The sequence below is a fragment of the Temnothorax longispinosus genome, chromosome 3, assembly GCF_030848805.1.
Source record: "Temnothorax longispinosus isolate EJ_2023e chromosome 3, Tlon_JGU_v1, whole genome shotgun sequence".
Lineage (NCBI taxonomy): Eukaryota > Metazoa > Arthropoda > Insecta > Hymenoptera > Formicidae > Temnothorax > Temnothorax longispinosus.
Genome location: NC_092360.1, coordinates 23,055,054 through 23,058,208, shown reverse-complemented (window position 1 = coordinate 23,058,208; position 3,155 = coordinate 23,055,054). Strand labels below are relative to the sequence as shown.

General features: G+C 37.5%; 1 long non-coding RNA gene across 1 annotated transcript; it reads left to right on the top strand.

The window, feature by feature from the left end:
- Positions 1-324: 324 nt before the first annotated feature.
- On the top strand, positions 325-1,832 carry LOC139809647 (uncharacterized). Its single transcript, XR_011731153.1, has 2 exons — positions 325-1,423; positions 1,705-1,832. It is a non-coding gene; the product is annotated as an uncharacterized lncRNA (long non-coding RNA).
- The last annotated feature ends 1,323 nt before the right edge of the window (positions 1,833-3,155 follow it).

Sequence of the window (3,155 nt, the reverse complement as noted above, 5' to 3'; positions counted from 1 at the left end):
GTACCAACCCGTACTAGCGGCGCGACCGTTGAACTCGAAAGCTCCGTACCTCGAAGATCGGCGCGTTTTCGACGTTGTTTTTGACGGAGCGGACTTGCCACTTGTTTCCGTCAACGCTCGGAGTAGTGTTACCTGCGTGAGCTATCATTCTCCCGAGGAATTTCGCACGAGTAGGAAGTGATTGTGCTCCGCGCGCACGCCTGTCACCGTGCTTCGTGCTGTTTTCGGAACGCGCTCGTTTCGGTGATTGGCATGCCTGCTTCCTCGTTTCGCAGGCCGCGGGAATAATTGCTACGCGAGTACGCGCCGTGTGTGTTCAACAATTTACGAGTGTATAAGAGGTGTCTGTCGGAATGAATAACGTGTCGCGCGAATCGCTTACTCGAGACGTCGAGGTACGCGAAGGTATGTAAACGGCAATTGCATGAACGATGTGCAGTTTCGCTGTGACATTCGCGGGTGATAGTCGCTCGTCCCGCCATGTCTGGACTCGCGAATCGCGAATGTGCGCATTCATTTATCTCGCGTCGTGCTTCGAACGCTGCGTGCCGGAATTGTCCGTCGTGTCGTGTGATTTATCCCCGATTCTCTCCGTAGGGAAAAAGAGGGCTGAGTCGCTGAGTGACAGTGTCGTATCGAGTGATTCGAGTAACGGAACGCCGCGCGGCGTGATACATCGCGCCCGTTTCGTGAATGCTTCGTCATAATCTCCGTACGTATATCTCGCGTCGCGTAAATTAGCGGCCGGCAGTCACGATTCTTCGTTGTTCATATTAATAATGCGGTTTTACTATCGCGAGATACCGTACGTGCTGCAGTGAGTGTGATATTTAATTTCAATAGCGTATCTTCGATTAACCAAGTGCGTGCCTTTGTTAACCGTCCGCTCGACTTGCGTAGTATCGCCGGTAACGCGGTGATGAACGTGGAACGACGCGGAGCACGCGGCGTCGCGACTCCTTCAAATTTGCATGAAAAATTCATGTTACCCGATTTTATATTACAGAGTAAAGTACTTCCTTCCCACGGGTACGACCTTGGCGAGGTGGGAAGGCTCAGTACCCAGTACGAGGATTTTACCCAAGCAAAACTCTTGTTCTGCTTGGATAAGAATCCAAAGACGGGGAAGCTAACGTACCCTCGCGTCCGCCGATTTAATTGAATAAACGAACCGCAGCCGGTTCGTCGCGTTTGCTTCGGGAGTGCCGTTCAAGTAATCGGACTAGAGAACTTTTTTAAACGGGAGTGCCGTACAGTATCGCGCGAGAAAAACTTTTAATGAAATTAGTCCGCGCGCGATTGTAGTTTATTATCCGCGAGTGTTTCTCGCGAGTGTCCTGTGCGGTGAGAGGAGGAAGCCTGACGTCCTGAGAGGAGGAGGAGGTCTGAGAGAGACATCGGGCACCGGCGGAGCAACCTTGGGGTAAGTATCATCTCTTAGCTATACATATAAAATTGATAATTTGTTTCCATTTATTCGAAGTGTTTAATTTTAATTTCGATAAGTTAAAAGTAATTGAGAGAGAGAGAGAGAAAGAGAGAGTTATCTAAAATTCTATGCTTGTAAAGATCTTCGATAAACAGATAATTGTATTGCTAAATATTTTATTGAAAGACGAATTAGAGACGCGTAAGAATCAACTTTTCAAATGTTAATAATTTTGAGCGCTTTTTTAATTTAAATCTTATGTTTGTATGTTACAGTATCACCGTAGCTACGTGGCTGCATAACTCCGCCCGTTGCGCATCGAATCGGTGAGTCAATAAATAATTTTTTTATTGAGGTAACGAATCTACGAATATATAATTAAATATAGAGCAATAATATATCTCGGTACATGCCGATTTACAATAATTTGTAGTATGAAAATATTACATTTCGTAGATCCATTGCCTTAAAATGGATGGGCTAAAATTGATTATGGGAAATATTTAATCTTGGTATCATTTGTATATTGTTGTATTTGCTGATTGTTATTGATTTATTGTGCGATTGTGCTTGAGGAAATACTCGCACACTTCGCACGCACCGAGCTCGCGAAGAACTCATTAAATTATGTTAACGAACTGCCGCGTTTTATATAAATTACTTTTGAATAAAGTTTTTAAATACATAAATTAAATTTTTGAATTTTTATTACATAGATCAATTCTATTTAAAACTAGAGTAAATAATAAATATTTTAGAAACACAAGAGAAACAAAAAGTAAAATAATTCTCTAATAATCAAAGTAATAATTTTTTAAATAAAATTTTTTTAGATTTCTTTGAAAAATTATTTTTGTAACATTATATATATATTTTTTTTTCTTAAACAAAAGAGATAAGTAAAATATTGTGTTAGAGTTAGATGTTATAAGAAAAAGTATTTGTAGATAGGGAAAAATTATGAGTTAGGATGTGTTTTATTTATACTTACCCATTTATTCATTTCCATATATTTAACCAAGATTAAATATTTATAAATCGATGCAAGAAAGCAATATATAGATATATTTAGAATTTATTAGATAGAAAACGTGATAAAATTGTTATTTATTACTAAAATTTATTTTAACAAAGCATCGATTTTACCCTAATTTTTTGTAGCCTATCCATCTATTTTTAATTGAAAAATTGGCTTTATGCTAGATAAAGTCAAGTTATATGACGTGAGATTCTAAATATTCTGTCGAGATACTGAAAATTTAAATTATTTCAGAACTGATGATATAGTACAATTATTCAGTTTTGCAATAATAAATAACTATTTCTCTTATTCATAAATAACTACGTTATATCAAAAATAATTTAGATAGAAAGCGACAGAAAAATATAACGAGATACATTATCGATAATCGTAAAATAAAGATTTGCATATATATCATTTAATTATTTAATTATAACAATGCGGTTATTGATTAATTATAATATCAATCGTGCGGAAAGTTTCTTTTTTTCGGATCTCACGTCATTTATTCTGTATCTATATCGTATTTGATACATTTTCGAGATGCGTATACCTCATGAACAACATGCATAATAACGCATCTTTGTGTTTTCGCGGTCGGTTTTCGTGGTCGGTTTTTCGAGAAATTTTTCATTATTAATTTTTTAATTTTGTCTACATTATAAATTCTAATTTTTCGCGGGATATAATTGAGATATTCATAGA